The sequence below is a fragment of the Arachis hypogaea genome, chromosome 16 (assembly GCF_003086295.3).
Source record: "Arachis hypogaea cultivar Tifrunner chromosome 16, arahy.Tifrunner.gnm2.J5K5, whole genome shotgun sequence".
Taxonomy (NCBI): Eukaryota; Viridiplantae; Streptophyta; class Magnoliopsida; order Fabales; family Fabaceae; genus Arachis; species Arachis hypogaea.
Genome location: NC_092051.1, coordinates 124,429,194 through 124,447,287, shown reverse-complemented (window position 1 = coordinate 124,447,287; position 18,094 = coordinate 124,429,194).

The window sequence follows — 18,094 nt, the reverse complement described above, 5'->3', positions numbered from 1 at the left end:
TGTACACATTTTATTTTAGAGGTCATAATACCTCGCCACTTCTATTTTACATCCTAGGTGTAAAGCTTTGGGTAGTAGGGTGTTACAGATTTACGATTAACTGTAATTGATTTTGAGAACTGTTAAAGATTGAAGTTTAATTATTGAATTAATTTCTTGAAATCTGACTTTTAAAACAAAATAATAACTTTGCTAAAGAGGAAATGACTTTAAAATAACTAGAACTATGGAAGGCTGATTTCTGGGATTACTAGTTGATTGAGTTGAATTTTGGAAAGGATTCTATGATATGTGAAAATAACTATGAATTGATGAGATTGGAGTTGGATTAATGGATTACATGAGAATTGTGGGGTATGATTGACTGAGAAATGTCTGTTTGATAATTGTTGAGAAGGAGGGAACTCGTAAGGGTATGGCTAAGCCCGAGTTTTAGGCGAAGTGCTGTCGAAATTTTTATAAAATTTGAGATTTTATTTGAAATGCTATTTTAAAGATTTGATTTGGAAAAGTTAAATTATTTGAGACTTATTTAGTTGGAAAAAGATTTATTCTATTTTGAATTCGATTTATTAAGAAAAGTATAATGTTTTAAATTCTATCTTTTGAGAAGGATTTTGCTTTAAGTTAGAAATTGAGTTCGGTTTATTAAGAAAGTAACTTTTAACTTGAATAAAAGTTAAAGAAGTTTGGGTATTTGAAAATTAAAGGCTTTGATGTTAAGATTGAAAATATACCTATGAGGCGATGTGGATGTAAGAGTGATTGATTATTTGGTAATGCGGAGGTATGTGTAATTAAGCGGTGATGCGGGTGTATGTTTAATAATGTAGGTGATGTGGAGGTATATGTACGTAATTGGTGATGTGGAGGCATAATAAAGAGAAAGAAAATAAGAAGCTATGTATGAAAGAGATAATCATGAAAAGTGTATGTCGAATGGGCCTCGTGCCAAACTGCTAATGCGGAAGTGCCCACCTGACTGATAACCTAAGATTACTAATGCGGGAATGTCTGCCTAACTTATAGCATATGGAATGTGAATGGGCCTTGTTTCAAATTGCTAATGCGAAAGGGCCCGCCTAACTAATAGCATGAGATTGCTAATGCGGGAATGTTCACCTAACAGATAGCCTGTTTCTACCGTGATGCCAAGATATCCTAATTGACATACCCATGATGATAATTGTGCCTGACTGACATGGTAAAAAAACCATATTCGGGGTTCGCCCCGAGTAACGTCAGGTTGCGGGTAGACAACCGACACGTGAGCTCATGGCCTGCTTAGGACAGACATGCATCACATTGTTTGCGCATTTGCATTTGATTGTGCTGTTTGCCTTATTGCAATTTGTTTGTGTGTTGATCTGTTTCTTGTGCTATTGTTTCTCTGTGATTGGGAACTGAGGTTGTGATTGAGATTTTCTTTAAGTTCGGAAATTTAAAGAAGGTAATTAATTATGTAAAGTAAAAGTAAAAAGTATTTCCAAAGGTTTAACAAAATAGTATTATTGAGTAAGTTAATTATTTGTATTATATTCATTACTTTTATGGCATTCCCATTCCCTACTGAGAATGTGTGGTTTGTTCTCACCCCAACATCTTCCACCATTTCAGTGACACGGGTTGAAAGACTCAGTTTGAAGCTGCAGGCAATTACTAGTCTTATTTGAGTTAAGTTTATGTGTTGAGTTGCTTTCATAGAATTGTCTCGCCTTTGTTATTTAAGATATATTTTATACAGAGGGATAGGAATTGTATCTGAATTTCTTTTGAATTCTTTTATATAATATTTATTATTTTTAATAATTATGTGATTATTATTACTTGGTGGTCTTGGATATATGATTTTGATTAGTAGAAAATAAAATTTTCAGGCATTTTCTTAAAATTGAAACGCGACATCGAACTAAAGGCTCAATATTAAAGTCCATGTAGCTGCTGCGTTCGCCCCCTTCTTAGCCCCATTGACTAAGAAGAGGCTGCAGGTTCGGCATCTACTAAAAAAGAAAGAATCCACTTGATATAACCACGCCTCTGCTAGGCAGCGTGTGGTTTGTTAATAAGAAAAACAAGTTAGTAATGCCTTACTTTTGATACGATTATGACGTGTTAAAAGTTAGGGTATTACATATCGGGGCTAAAGAAATGTAATCTCCAAACATGACTCAACATATGTGTTTTATGCCATTAAGGGCACAATTCAACACCATCGGTTTGAACTTTTTTTAATTAAAAATGGTAAAACACAAAATGACACAATTGTTTTATATTTTTCAAAAATTAAAAATGATAAATGACAAAATATCATATCACTGTCATTTTATCTTTTTCAAAAATAAAAAATATAATAAATGACAATTTTGTCGAATGGTGCAGTTTGCATTCTATACTTATATTCATTCACATGTATGAAACACAAAAATCATCAAATATTTTTAGAAACTATTGAAATTATCTCAATATTTAAAAATTCAGCCTGTATTTAACATATGAATCAGCATGTAAGAATCAAACTTTTTATAAACAGCTTTTTTTGACTGAAAAAAAATGAAAATTAAAAAAAAAAGAGAGTTATGAGTTTAAATTTTGTTTTATGAAGATACTAATGAATATTAAATACTATCTTACCATTGGCTTTGTTACCACACCAGAAACTTTTGAGCCGCAAAAACGCTTTTAGTGACGATTGTGCATATACCGAGAAAACTCTAGTAACCGAAAACTTCATAACCGGTGGTAAAAGTAAATTCTATTCAAGTAAATATGTCTCTAGATTCATGTTAGCTATCCCTTCATGATTAACCTCTTTAAGAATAACTATTAGCCATTAATTATTTTACCGCCCGGTAAAAGTTATCTGAACCGAATTTTTGCTTAGTATTCCGCAAACGACTCCTAGGGGCTTCGAATTCTCTTGCTTGATACCTAAGTAACTTGCCCCCCCCCCCCCTCTCTTAGCCTCTAGGCCAAGATTATCTCAACCTCTCACCCCTCTCAGCTGTGTTTTAAACTACGAGTAATTAACCACGGTTAACTGCAGATAAATACGCCATTATGATGCTGACTGTGTTTCCTCGAAATCACGCCCCTTCTCTCTTACTATCAGCCCATTCCTCTATAATTTTTCTAGTCCTCTTTTATCACATTTAATTAGGTTAGACTTCAGATTTTATTTAAGACAATTACCAAGCAAGAATTCAATAACATTTACCATAAAGAGAGAGATAAAAACCGTAAGTGGGAGAGGAGAAACAGAGAAAATTATGCGCATACTACCTGCAATTTCAGCCCCTTATCTCACTATTCATACACTATTCTTGAAGTGTTCTTCAAGGACTCAAACCATACAAGTACAAACTCTTGCCGTTTTCGTCAATCCTTGCGTTTATACCGAATTTCGGCTAGGTAAACTCGTGTTCTTTCTCATTTTCTTTTTCTTTTTAAAAATAGTAGCCATGATAAATTCTTACTCTTCTCCATGTATATGGAACTTCTCTTGAAGCACCCATGGAGCACGCCTAAGGAGTTTAGGAGTTTCGAGCCCACAGTGGTTGAATTTTGACGTTTTGCGACACATTAGGCCAAAAACAAAACTCACCACCACCAGCTGTGTTTCTACCCTTGTATGCATGTTTTATAGTGTGAGAAAGGTTTACTAACTGAATTACATAAGAGGTAAGGATTATGATTAGTTAGAGTATGGTTGTGCTTGTTTTCGGTGCTAATATGAGCCATTTTGTGGTGAATTTGTGCTTGTTTTGAATTTCTGAAAATTTTGTGAGTTACCACTATATTGACTTGCTAAATATGTGTAATATATTGTGATATTGCCTCTGGGTTTTGTGTGAAAACAGCCGAAAATATGGAAGCGCTTGGGGTTTAAGTTTCAAGCTTTAAAAGTCACAAAAAATGAAGAAAAATATAAAAAACTGCACCTCTGAAATTTTCAGTCACTAAAAACATGAAAATTATGATGGAAAAGAGTTAAAAAGTAGTTAGAAAAATAGTTTTAATCCTATGGAACAAAGGTGTAAAAGTAAAAAGGATGTTATGGTCATTTTTGGGTAAAAAGAGAGTTAAAAATGTAATTTAAATGAAAAATAAGTAAAATTCTAAATTTGGTGTCATTAGAGGTAAAATAGTAATTATATAAATTATTTGGATCAAGATTATAATTACAATAAAATTTCGGGCATAAATAAAATCTCTAGTAAAAGTTAGAAGTAAAACGGTAAAAAAAATGGTAACTAGAATAAGTAAATAAATTAATAAAGGAGTAAATTAGTTTTAGGTCCCTTATGGTGAAAAATAGTATTTAATAAAAATATTATGAATAATTTTAATTATAGGCAACTATTAGAATTAATCCGGTGAAATTTTGACGCTAAATAAGGTTAAACGTTAAAACTAAAGTACTTAGGGGCATATTAGTAATTTCAGGTATAAAGTCAAATTAAAAGTGAATAATTAACTCAATGAAGGAGAAAAGGTATATTAAGAAAAATATGAAGATACAATGGTAAAATAATATTAGGGGGTGAAAGCATCATAAAAAACCTAATGAAAACGGTAAAAAAAAAAAAAAGTTAAATAAAAAGGGCAAAATGGTAAAATGTGAGAAGGCTGCGATATTTTAAAGAGCTGGGCACAAGTTTTTATAAAATAAGGGAGGAAAAGTCCCTTAGAATTAAATTCTGTTGAGATGTGCCGCAGAAGAAGAAATTGTAAACCCCAAGGTGTTAAAAAGTACCTGGCAGAGCGGACTTCCATTCCGCCTAGCCAGAGACTATATGAACGTGGGAACATCTGCCATATGGACTGTTACTCAGCGGAAGCACCTTGTATTTTTGGGCCATTCTTTATTAGTGCTGTGATTGTATTCCGGGCACCGGTGCACGACTGACCCAGTGGAGTAGCCATATTCGTACTTGGGCCGGGTAACGTCGAGATGCGGGTAGCCAACCGACGCATGAGCTCATGACCTGCGTAGGACCAGACATGCATCACACTTGGTTGCTGTATTTCCTTGCTTGTGTCTGCCTGACTATTATACTATTATATACGTGTGATTGCATCTGTTTGTATGATTGATTACTGTTGTGACCTTATAAACGATTAGACTTAGGTTGCAGACCCCCTTAGGTTTTTCATATAGTACCCTATTGGGAACCTTAGGTTCTCACTCCTTTTTTTCCCATGTCCGCAGATGGGGACCGGCGTGATCTTCTTTGAGTACCCAACATATGGCCGCTATGTGGACCCCGCAACAGGGAGCGCGGTGTTTTGAGGTAGTCTGCGTACACGCACCTACTATCTTCCTGACCGTCCTTTCTCTCACCCTCTGCTCAGCTAGGAGTTTGACCTTCACATGCCTTATGATACACTGCTATCCGAGCTTCACCTCGGTAGACGCCAGTATCCTCTTTTGCCTTATCCTATGAACATGGTAGAGCCAATACCGAAGTCTCCGATCATTGACATACTCGAGTATCCACCATGGTTCAACCTCGAAGAGGATCAAATAGTTCCTGATGTACCTATGCCTGACACTCCACCACCATCCTCTGTAGCCGAGCCAGGATTCGACGGATCAGGGATTCCTGAAAGCTCTGGTTTTGAACCTTCAACCGAGTTTAGCTCAGAGGCATGGATTGATCAGATGATGGCGGATTTGTACTCTAACTCTTTTGAGATCGGGGAAGAGGACTCCACGGAGGATGCGAGCAGCAGCAACATCACAGGTACGTCAGAGTGATTCCTCTGCTTCAGCATATTTTGACAAGTTTCCGAATATCCAATATCAGCAGTTGCAGTAGTAGAAGTAGTAGTAGTGGTCCTTGTCCTCGCTTTTGATAGTCTTTTTAGATGGCTAGCTCTTTTTATTTATTTAATAAAGTAGATTGGGTCCCAGTCTAGGGTGGCCCTTGTGAGCCGGGGCCTGTAAGCATTAAAATGATGCATGTAATTAAGTATGAACTTGGATTTTGTGATGAATTAAGTCTACGGGCGTTTCATGTATGATATGATTATGCTATGCTATGCTTCTTCCATTTCATGTATTAACTGCTTAATTTATAATTATTCCAATATGCGCGAATAGATACACGATTCTCGACTACATGAGTATGTAGCGCAAGTCGAGAATCGTGTATCTAGTTACGCATATTGGAATAATTGTAAATTAAGTAGTTAATACAAGAAACGGAAGAAGCATAGCATAGCATAATCATATTATACATGAAACACCCGTAGGCTTAATTCATCACAAAATCCAAGTTCATACTTAATTACATACTTCATGGGGCTCACAAGATCCATCCTAGACTGGGACCCGATCTACTTTATTAAATAAATAAAAAGAGCCAGCCCTCTAAAAAGACTATCAAGAGCGAGGACAAGGACCACTACTACTACTTCTACTATTGCAACTGCTGATACTGGATATCCGAAAACTTGCTATCACAATATGCTGAAGTAGAAGAACTACTCTGACGTGCCTATGATGCTGCTGCTGCTCGCATCCTCTGTAGAATTCTCTTTTCCAATCTCAAAAGAGCTAGAGTACAGACCTGCCATCATCTGATCAATCCATGCCTCTGAGCTAAACTCGGTTGAAGGTGCAGAACTAGAGCTTTCAGGAATTCCTGACCCGTCTAATCTTGGCTTGGCTATAGGGGATGGTGGTGGAGCGTTGGAAATAGGTACATCAGAAACCACTTGATCCTCTTCGGGGTGAACCATGGTGGATACTTGAGTATGTCAATGATCGGAGACTCCAGTATTGACTCCGCCATGTTCATAGGGTAAGGCAGAAAAGGATACTGGCCTCTACCAGGGTGAAGCTCGGATAGCAGTGTATCATAAGGCATATCAGGGTCAAACTCCTGGCTGAGCAGAGAGTGAGAGAAAGGACGGTCGGAAAGATAGTAGGTGCGTGTACGCGGACTATCCCAAAACACCGCGCTCCCCATCGCAGGGTCCATGTAGCTGCCGTACGCTGAGTACTTAAAAAAGATCACGTGGGTCCCCATCGGTAGACATGGGAAAAAGAGGGTGAGAACCTTAGGTTCCCAGTAGGGTACTATACGAAAAACCTAAGGGGATCCGCAGCCTAAGTCTAATAGTTTATAAGGTCGCAACAGTAATCAATTATATAAACAGATGCAATCACAAGTATATAATAGTATAACAGTCACATATATAAGTAAGCTGACACAACTAAGGAAATGTAGCAACCAAGTATGATGCATGTCTGGTCCTGCGCGGGTCATGAGCTCATGCGTCGGTTGGCTACCCGCAGTCCGACGTTACCCGGCCCAAGTCCAGATATGGTTACTCCACTGGGTCGGTCGCGCACCGGTGCCCGAAATACAATCGCGGCACTAATAAAGAATGACCCAAAAATACAAGGTGCTCCGAGTGAGTAACAGTCCATATGGCAGGCGTCCCTACGTTCATATAGTCTCTGGCCAGGCGGAATGAAAGTCCGCTCTACCAGGTACTTCTTCGCACCTTGTGGTTTACAGTTTCTTCTTCTGCGGCACATCTCATCAGAATTTATTTCTAAGGGACTTCTCCTCTCTTCTTTTATAAGAACTCGTGCCCGAATCTTTCTTAAAATGTCTCAGCTTTGTCATATTTTACCATTTTGCCCTTTTTATTTAACTTTTCTTTTTACTGTTTTTATTAGGTTTTTAATGATGCTTTCACCCATAATGTTATTATTTTACCATCGTATCTTCATATTTTTCCTAATATACCTTTTCTCCTTCATTAAGTTAATTATTCATTTTTGCCTGAAATTAGTAATATGCCCCTAAGTACTCTAGTTTTACCGTTTAACCTTATTTAGCGTTAAAATTTCACCGGATTAATCTTAATAGTTGCCTATGATCAAAATTATTCCTAATATAGTTATTAAATTCTAATTTTCACCATAAGGGACCTAAAACTAATTTACCCCTTTATTAATTTATTTACTTATTCTAGTTACCTTTTTTTTTACCGTTTTACTTCTTACTTTTACTAGAGGTTTTATTTATGCCCGAAACTTTGTTGTGATTATAATTTTGATCTAACTAATTTATATAATTACAATTTTATTCCTAATGACACTAAATTCAGAATTTTACTTATTTTTCATTTAAATTATATTCTTAACTCTCTTTTTATCCAAAATGACTATAACACCCTTTTTACTTTTACACCTTTGTTCCATAGTATTAAAACTATTTTTTAACTATTTTTTAACTTTTTTTCCATTATAATTTTCATGCTCTTAGTTACTGAAAATTTTAGAGGTTCAGTTTTTTATATTTTTCTTCACTTTTTGTGACGTTTAAAGCTTGAAACTTAAACCTCAAGCGCTTTCATGTTTCCGACTGTTTTCACAAAAAATCCAGAGGTAATATAACAATATATTACACATATTTAGCAAGCCAAAATAATGGTAACTCACAAAATTTCTAGAAATTCAAAACATGTATAAATTCACCACAAAGTGGCTCATATAAGCATTGAAAACAAGCACAACTATACTCTAACTAATCCTAACCCTTACCTCTTATGTAATTCAGTTAGTAAACCTTTTCCACACTAGAAAATATGCATACAAGCGCAGAAACATAGCTGGTGGTGATGAGTTTCGTTTTTTGGCTTAATGTGTCGCAAAACGTCGAAATTCAACTACTATGGGCTCGAAATTCCTTAACTCCTTAGGCGTGCTCCATAGGTGCTTCAGGAGGAGTTCTCTATAAATGGAGGAGAGTAAAAATTCATCATAACTACTGTTTTTAAAAAGAAAAAGGAAAGGAGAAAGAACAACAGTTTACTTAGCCGAAATTCGGTATAAACGCAAGGATTGGCGAAAACAGGCAAGAGTTTGTGCTTGTATGATTTGAGTCCTTGAAGAATAATTTGAAGAATAGTGTATGAATAGTAAGATAAGGGGCTGAAAATGTAGGTAGTATGTGTAGAATTTTCTCTGTTTCTCCTCTCTCACTCACGGTTTTTATCTCTCTCTTTATGGTAAAATGTTATTGAATTCTTGCTTGATAATTGTCTTAAATAAAATCTGAAGTCTAACCTAATTAAATGTGGTAAAAGAGCGCTGGAAAAATTAGAGAGGAATGGGCTGATACTAAGAGAGAATGGGCCTGATTTCGACGAAACACAGTCAGCGTTATAATAACGCACGTTTTTATCCGCAGTTAACCGCGGTTAATTACTCGTGGTTAAGAACACAGCAAAGATGGGTGAGAGGCTGAGATAATCTTGGCCCAAAAGCTAAGAGAGGGGGGCCGAGTTACTTGGGTAGCAAGCAAGAAGATTCGGGGCCTCTAGGAGTCATTTACAGAATACTAGGCAGAAATTCGCTTTGGATAACTTTAACCAGGTGGTAAAGTAATTAATGGCTAATAGTGATTCTTAAAAAGGTAAATCATGAAGGAATAGCTAATATAAATCTAGAGACACATTTACTTGAATAGAAATTACTTTTACCACTAGTTTTGAGGTTTTCGGTTACTAGAGTTTTTCTTGGTGCACGCATAATCGTCACTAAAAGCGTTTTTGCGGCTCAAAAGTTTCTGGTGTAGTAACTAAGCCAATGGTAAGATAGTATTTAATATCCATTAGTCAAATTTGGCTTAGAGGGTTTAATTACCCTCATAAAGCCAAGTTTGACCTCGTAACTCTTTTTTCTTTTTAATTTTCATTTTTTTCTGCCAGAAAAATCTGTTTACCAAAAATCTAGTTCTTACATTCTACCCTCTTGAAAGAAAATTTTGCCCTCAAAATTTAGTCACCTAAGAATAATTGTGGGTAATCCATCTTCATTGTGCTCTCTAGCTCCTAGGTGTGTTCTTCCATGACATCTCGTCTCCAAGCAACTTTTACTAACAGAATCTCCTTGCCTCTTTGCTGTTTGATACTCCGGTCAACTATTTGCATGGGTGGTACTCAAAATGTCAAGTCATCCCGTAATTGTACTGTTTCAGGTTCTAGTTACTGCTTTTTATCATTTTACTTCTAATTTTTACTAAAATTTTTATTTAGTCCTGAAACTTTATTGTAATTATAATTTTGACCTAAATTATTTATAGAGTAAAGTATCGTTTTTGTTCCCAACATTTGAGGTAAATCTTATTTATGTTCCTAACGTTTGAATCGTCCTATTTGTATCCCTAACGTTTGTAAAATTGATTTAATGTTATCATGTCGTCAATTACATATCATGAGCGCTTTAGTTTGAGTTTTAAAAATCTCTTCTTGAAGTTAGAATACAAATATCTGGGATAGAATCGATGATCTACTCCGATAAATAGCACATCAGATGTTGAAACTAATTCCTACAGCATTTACATAATTCACTTTTCTAGGGACGTAATTGAATTTAAACACAAATAGTGGGTATAATATTAAAATCGAAGACATCCAAGTGAGACCTAATTGAGAATGAATACATCCAAGTGAGAATAATTGAAAAATATAATCTGATTTGTTAGTATAATTGATAGTAGAATAACATTGAATCACTTTTATAAACGTTAAGGATACAAATAGGACGATTTAAACGTTAGGGACACAAATAGGACTTACCCCAAACCTTAGGGACAAAAACGATACTTTACTCTTATTTATATAATTACTATTTTATTCCTAATGACACTAAGTTCAGAATTTTGCCTATTTTTTATTTAAATTAACATTTTTAACTCTCTTTTTACCCAAAAATTGATCATAACACTCTTTTTACTTTTACACCTTTATTTCATAGGATTAAAACTATTTTTCTAACTACTTTTTAACTCTTTTCCATCATAATTTTGTGCTCTTGCTGACTGAAAATTTTAGAAGTGCAGTTTTTATATTTTTCTTCACTTTTTGTGACGTTTAAGATTTGAAACTTAAACCCTCAAGTGATTTCATGTTTTCGGCTGTTACCACACAAAATCCAGAGGAAATATAATAGTATATTATACATATTTAGCAAGTCAAAACAATGGCAATTCATAGAATTTTTAGAATTTCAAAACAAGCACAAATTTACCACAAAGTGGCTCATATAAGCACCGAAAATAAGCACAAACAAACTCTAACTAATACTAATTCTTATCTCTTATGTCATTCAGTTGTTAAACCTTTCACACACTAGAAAACGTGCACACAAGGGCAGGAGCACAACTGGTGATGGTGCAGTTTCATTTTTGGCCTAAAGTGTCACGAAAATGTCGAAATTCAATCACTTTGAGCTCGAATCTCTCTAACTCCTTAGGCGTGCTCTATGGGTGCTTCAAGAGGAGTTCTCTATACATGGAAGAGAGTAAGAATTCATCATGGCTACTATTTTTAAAAATAGAAAAGGAAAGGAGAAAGAACAAGAGTTTACCTAGCCAAAATTTCGATATAAACATAAGGATTAGCGAAAACGGGCAAGAGTTTGTGCTTAACTTTATTTTAAGTTTCAAACCTTAAAAGTCACTAAAAGTGGATACAAATAAAAAATTGCATCCCTGAAAATCCAGCCACTAAATAATCATGAAAGTCACGTGTATAACGGTTAATAAGAGGTTAAAAAACTGATTTTAATTCTATGGAATAAAGGTGTAAATGTAAAAAAGGTGTTATGGTCATTTTTGGGTAAAAAGAGGGTTAAAAATATAATTTAATTGAAAGATAAGTAAAATTTTGAACTTAGTGTCAACAAGGATAAATTAGAAATTATATAAATCAATTGAGTCAAAATTAAAATTACAATAAAGTTTCATGCCTAAATAAAAGCTTTAGTAAAAATTAGAAGTAAAACGGTAAAAAGCAGTAACTAGAATAAGTAAATAAATTAATAAAGGATAAAATAATCTTTTAGGTCCCTAAGGGTAGAAATGGCATTAACTAAAACTATTATGGATAATTTGGTCATAGAAAAATATTAGGATTAACCCGGTAACATTTTGACGGTAAATCAGGCTAAACGGTAAAACTAGAGTACTTAGAGGCATATTAGTGATTTTAGGCATAAAGTCAAAATTTAAAATTATTAATTAACTTAATGAAGGGTAAGAAGGTCTTTTAGAAAAAATATGAGGATAAAATGGTGAAGTAATAACATTAGTACTAAAAGCGTCACTAAAAGCCTAAAAAAAACTAGAAAAACGAAGTTATGTACAAAAAGGATAAAATTGAAAATGTACAAAAATACCAAGAGCAAAATAGTAAAATATGTTACAAGGTTGAGACATTTTAAAAAGGACCAGGCACAAGTTTTATTTAAAAAGAATGGCAGAGAAATCTCTTAGAGATAAATTTTATTGAGATGTGCTGCGGAAAAAGAAATGTAAATCAAGGTGCTTGAGGTTGTTTGGAGGCGGGTATTACTCACTGACTGCTAAAACTCTATTTTTCTTTTGTGCGTATATTATGGCATCAAGCTTTGCAACGATTGCCTGTTGTCACGAACTGGTGGTATTTTTAACCACATCGACACATATGCACGGATGGACACAATCGGGAAACCATATCTAGGACAAGTTCCTAGGTAATGTCGGGTTCCGGGATGTAAACCAACACGTAAGCTCATGGCCTGCATAGGACCAGGCATGCATCATACTTGGTTGCTGCATTTATCTGTGATTGTGGTTTGCTTCCTGTACTTTGTGTTTGTTTACTATTCTGCTATATACTTGTGCTTGTACTTGTTTGTGTGACTTACCAACCTAATTGCGCGAAGTCTTAGACTTAGGCTACAGAACTCCGTAGGATTCCTGTATAGTACCCTGCTGGGAACCTTAGGTTTTGACCCCTTACTTCCCGGTTCCATAGATGCAAACCGACGAGATCTTCTTTGAGTCTCCAACCTTGGGACTAGCGAGCAGTAGTAGCATTACCGGAGGGTCAAAGTAACTTCTTTTACTTCCACACAACGCTTTCGTGTTTCTTCAGCTGCCAAGGATCAGTGAATAGCAGTAGTTATAATAGTAGCAGTAGTAGTACTAGTCTTGGCCCTCGCTCTGTATAAACTTTTAGAGGGCTAGGTGCTTTTGTAAATACCTATATAAACAAGTTAGAACAGGTCCCAGACTAGAGTGACTCTTGTGAGTCGAGGCCTGTTAGTTTAAATATAGAGTCTATAAATATTTTCATGAATAAGCAACGACGTAACCCGTTGTAAATTATGATGTACAAAATGAGCCTTCGGATATATATGTATATTACTATGTTTTCTGTATTTTCGATGCTTCATGTATATATTATCTATTTAGTTATTACCTATTTTGTTATATCTATATATCTAATACGCGATATCGAGTAGCGCTACAGGCTCATATGTATATATTTAATATAAGGTCTAAAGTCTCTAGGAAAAGCCGTGTAGTAGTGCCTGGCGGCTAGCTTGGAGATGACGTGCTAAAAGTTGGGTCGTTACAAATGGTATCAGCACACATAAAAGGTAAAACATATCAAATGATGAAAAAAGTTGGAGAAAGATAAAATAAAAATTAAAATATAAAATACACATTAAAAGTTATAAATATATGTATTATACCCCTAACTAAAAAAACAAAAAACAAAAACGATGAATAAGGGGGAAACGGGGAAGGGATTCGCGGGGGGGGGGGGGGTGGGGTGGAATGGAAGGGAGTTGGTTCAGGGAAGAAAAGGGGGGAGGGGGAAGGGCCACCGTCGCTGCTCGTCGTCGTTCGGTGGCTTGATCTCGCCGCTGTTCCTCTGGGCTCGGCGGAGGTGCTCGATGGCAGTGGGTTCTGGTTCAAGGCAAGAATAGGGGAAGGCTTCAATGGTGAGCCGAGGGAGGAGAAGAGGTCACGCTGTGATGGTGGCGCGAAAAGAGAAGAAGAAAAGGATTGTGGCACTGTGATGGCTGTGATGCCAGTTTTGGGGTGGCTCGCCAACTTCTGCTTCCATTCTTCAACTGCTTCTGCTTCCATTCTGCTTTTGCTTCTATTATGTTGTTGATTTTTTATTATTGTTGCTTCTGCTTGCTTCTGTTTCTGATTGATTATATTGTTTTATTATTGTTGTTGTTGTTCTGCTCCTGCTTTTGTTTCTACTCATGCTTCTATTTCTGCTCCTGCTCCTACTTCTGCTTGATTACATTGTTGATTCATTGTTGTTGTTGCTTCTGGTTCTATTTCTGCTTCTGCTTCTGCTTGTCTACTTCTGCTTCTGCTTCTGCTTGTGCTTGATTTTAGGGAAGAAGGAGAATGAGTATTTTGGTCTGAAGGACGGTTTTAAAACTAAGTTAAACCTTCGGGACCATTTTGTAGCGAAAAAAGGCCGAGGACAAAATAAATTTTCGGCCTCTACGTTAGGGACCAAAATCATATTTAGCCTTTTAAATTACTACGTATCTTTCAAAATATTTTTTCTCACAAATTTTTAATGATATTTTGATATTTAAGAGTACCAAAAATATCACAATTATTTATAAAGACCAAACTTGGGCCATCAACATTACAAATGTTAAAAAAAGAGTAAAAACTAAGACTTTGGGGCAATCTGGTCTTTAGTAGACTGGGAGGTTCCTCAACAAGAGCAGCAGAAGAAGTTATAGGATTATCAGATTGTGAGGCATCATCATCGTCATCAGGAATGAAGGCGATCTCACCATCTATCATGACCTTGTTAAGGTCGATTATTGAGATATCTAGCTTGGGAGCAAGGACTTAAAATTGGGCCTTCAAATTATCTTTTGTATCATCCAATCCCATAACAGGAGCTTCTTCCAACTCCTCATACTTCTGCTTTTGCTCTTCAAGTATCCTCTCTAGCTCGACCTCTCCCCAAAGATGCGAATATTAGTTCTCCTTCACTCTCTTTTGGGCTGTCTCAACCTTATCACACTTTTCGTCAGACTACTTCACCATCTCGCAAAATCAAACGGCATCCGACTTCATTGCAGTCCTCTCAGCATCCTACTTAGCTTTAGCCTTCTCGATCTTGGCCACTTTGGCACGAAGCTTGGTCACTTCACCTTGAAGAGCATTTGGGGGAGCTTGACAAAGTTTTTTTATGAGAGCTACGCAGACCCCACTGTTTGGATACCCCTCATTGGCTAATACTTCTAAGATACTCGCTATGGCAGTTTCATCCATGCCAATTGAACTATCACTACAATATTTTTTGTCTAAAGTAACCCTTATTCGAAGCAACATTTAATAAAAGTTGCCTTAAATAGAAAAATACAATATTTTTTTGGAGTTGTCTTTGAGTAAGGCAAAGATAACAAATTTTTTGGCCACCCACAAAAATTGTTGTCTTTAATATCTAAAGCAACACTTAAAAAATATTACAATATAAACTATTTAAGGCAACATTTTTAAATAAAAATACAACATTTTATAAGAGTTATCAAAAAATTAAATAAATAACTTTTATAAAATGTTGCCTAAAATCATTCATAGCTAAAAATTTTAGAGGAAAACTTTTCATCATATTCCCCCCAATAATTACTTTCCAATCAAATAACACTTAGAAAAAAAAGAAAAGACCTTTAGTTTCTTTAGAAATGCTTCAGCACGTTCATCACTACCCAGGCCAGCACCCACCATAAGCCCTAACTTTCCTAATCAACCCAAAAGGCGACACAAATGGTAGCAGGAGGTCTCCTTCACGTACAACTTCTGGTCTCCTTCGCGGTGCTGTCGGTGACGGTGCGGTGCTCTCTTTCATAGGCGTTGGCGCGTTGCGGTGCTCTCCTCCAGGGGCGTCGGCGCGGTGCTCTCTTCCAGGGGCGTTGGTGCGGTGCTCTCCTTCGCGGTCATCGTCTCCACGCACGCTGCTCGACGGCTTCTCCTCCTCCTGTCTCGGCTCCACGTACGCGGTCACCTTCGAGAAACCCCTCTCGTTCTTCCTCTTCTTCCCCTGTCTCGCCTCATCCTCTTCGCAACTGGCATCGGCACCGGAGCAGGCAACTCACATCATCACTCTTTCCGATCAACACTTCTACCGTCGTAGCTCAGCAAGTAATTCATTTTCTTCTTGCGCTCTCTGTTTTACCTATCTGATTTTCTCTTCCGTTTAATTCAATTCTTCAATCGATTCCAACTAGTGTCTCTGTAGTGGTGTCCATTGGAAAAAAAACTAATATGGATTAGATCTTTGTACTCGCAAATTAGGAGAAGCTGTATTTGATGATAGATATGATGCAGAAGCATGGTTATTTTAATTAATGGATAGAAAACTGCAGAAGCATGGTTCCCATAGATTCTAAGGGTTTTGTAGACAAAAGTAATGTCCGACAAGTACGGTGGGGGAAAACAGAAGAAGGTGAAGATGAGCCCATGATTATTATTGGTGTGATGTGATGATCACTACTAATTTCAATTGATTATTGCTATCTTTATATGTTGTTAATTAACAGCTACAGCACATAAGCTCAAGCCAGGCAAGTTTTTTATGATAGATATGATGATGCATCATCCAAGCCTAAAAATTGAACTCTTATTGATTCATTAACTTGAATTCATTAACTTGAATTTATTAATTTCTCCTTCCTCTTTACAGTTTACCTTCATGGGGCCAAAGCTATATGTGAACACATCACAGATAAACATTTTCCTTCTTGACCCTGAACATCTAGCTATTTCTTGGCTGTGCCTCTGATCCTAAGAAATCCACGTTCATGCCCTTTAGATGGTGTTATTTAGCAATTAGCAGGGAAACAAAATAAAAAGTGTGATAGAAAAATCTGTGTGAAATGACTTTTAGGATGTGTAGTAGTTTTATGTCTTTATTAGCATGTGTAGTAGTTCTAACTTGGACATTCTGAAGTTTGTGCTCGACATTCTTTTATTTTATTTTACCTTAAGTGGAAACTGGGTGTTTATTTTACCAAGAGAGTTCCTTTAAATGCATCCTCAACTCGAAATTAAAGTTAATGGGGATGGTGAATATAGTGAAAACCTAAAATTCTTTTAAAAGCATGAGTTAAGCTGGGTGTATTTAATGTTATTAGTATCTTTGTGTAGTATGTTTACACTTCTTTAATCTCGCAAATACATCTATATATTCTGAATTTTTAATCAGAGGCCAATAAATGTATTAAATGAAAAGTAAACTTTTACTTCTATTTAATTTGTTGACTTTGTTTTGACTAATCTCTTAGCCAAATAAATATCTTAATTGAAAGTTATGCCATGCTGCAGGTACCAGAGGCTCAGCTAGCATAGTAGAACTACATCTTGGTTGTTAGAGAGCAGGAAGCAAAGACTAGACAGGTGCTACTTATTTTCACTTTGGAGTTTGGATGCTGCATTAACAGTTCTCACTTTCAGGTACAATTATTTAGTTGAGTTATACTGAATCCATTTGATAATATTTTGGTTGCTGTTATCTGCATAATCCATGCTAGCGTTTTTAGTAAGAATTGAATTCATGCACTTTAGCTTGTTTATACTTTATAGTAGCATTTAGTGATGCATTATTAAGCAAAGTTGCTCTTATAGTCTCTATGAATTTGATTGTTTTCCTCCACCTTAAATTGAGAAAGGCAAAAACACTGAATAATAATGTTTTTTATCTTGCTGAAAGTTAAAACATATTGAAAATATTGTTTGGAGATTATTTTTTGCAGGTCCTTATTGATTAGATTATGTTACTTTCCGGTTGCAGGATTTTAAAGTAGTTCGTATATTAAAGCTCTCGATATTTATTGAAGCATATGTCCTAGTTCTTTGAAGTTATCATTTGAAATCACAGGCATCTTGCCTTTTTGAACTAATATTTCTGCGAGCCTGCAATTTTTTTCTATCTATATTCATGGTGTTCCTTTTGAAATAAACTTTTTTATAGTTAAAATATAAATCTAGCTGTTATATATATCATCAATGTTGAAATTAGTCCTTGTACAATAAGAAGGCCTTTATTTCAGTCTCTACCCATGTAGCTGTTTTAAAGAAGCCCCTACCATCAAGTGAAATTAGTGATTATGTTTCACTACTTGATTTGCTCCTCATTTTGCTGTTTTATGTGATATAGAATTTGACAATTTTTATTATGTTTCACTACTTGATTTGCTCCTCATTGTGCTGTTTTATGTCTGTTTAATATTTTTATACAGCAACATAATAGAAAA